This window comes from Pongo abelii, chromosome 13 (assembly GCF_028885655.2).
Source record: "Pongo abelii isolate AG06213 chromosome 13, NHGRI_mPonAbe1-v2.0_pri, whole genome shotgun sequence".
NCBI classification, from domain to species: domain Eukaryota; kingdom Metazoa; phylum Chordata; class Mammalia; order Primates; family Hominidae; genus Pongo; species Pongo abelii.
The window spans coordinates 105,733,342-105,734,105 of NC_071998.2; the positions used below are offsets into that span (position 1 = coordinate 105,733,342).

At 40.8% G+C, this 764-nt stretch overlaps 1 non-coding gene across 1 annotated transcript; it reads right to left on the minus strand.

Moving 5' to 3' along the window:
* Positions 1-252: 252 nt before the first annotated feature.
* Positions 253-355, minus strand: LOC112135069 (small nucleolar RNA U13). The gene has a single exon (XR_002916380.1). It is a non-coding gene; the product is annotated as a small nucleolar RNA U13 (small nucleolar RNA).
* Between the last annotated feature and the right edge of the window lie 409 nt (positions 356-764).

Sequence of the window (764 nt, forward strand, 5' to 3'; positions counted from 1 at the left end):
ATCCCATCTGTGCCTCCAATGCTTCTCATACAACTCAATACATCAAACAAGCCTAATTAGTTTAACATCTCTACAAGCTGAAAAATACATCCCTTGAGGCTCTCCAGGAGCCCAACTAGAAAATCTCAAAGATAATTCCAGGTTGAAAAGACTTCATTTAGAACTCTGATATTGAGAAAGCTGGCCAAATATGTCAAAAAGTATAAAACATTTAATTAAAACAGAATTGCAGATCATAGTGAAATAATAGTTGTTCACTTAACAAGAGTGACTGCAGATTTCAAGGTCTGAGGGTGGCACATCTCACACACGAGTGCGAATGCTCAATCATCATCCTTATGAACTACAAAACGATCGTGACTGAAGATTTTAAAAGTAAGCTGAGCGTGATGGTGTGCATCTGTAGTCCCAGCAACTCGGGAGAATGAGGTGGGAGGATCCCTTAAGTGTAGGAGTCCAAGGCCAGACTGGACAACATAGTGAGACCCTATCTTAAAGAATAAAAATTTCAAAAGCAAATGCAGGAAGTTGCATGTATGTTTTATTTAAAAAAAAAAAAAAAAAAGGCTAAAGACTCAGTTTTCCAAAGTAATCAAAAACCTGGCCGGGTGCAGCAGCTCACGCCTGTAATCCCGGCACTTTGGGAGGCTGAGGTGGGTGGATCACGAGGTCAAGAGATCAAGACCATCCTGGACAACATGGTGAAACCCCATCTCTGCTAAAAATACAAAAATTAGCTGGGTGTGGTGGCATGCACCTGTAGT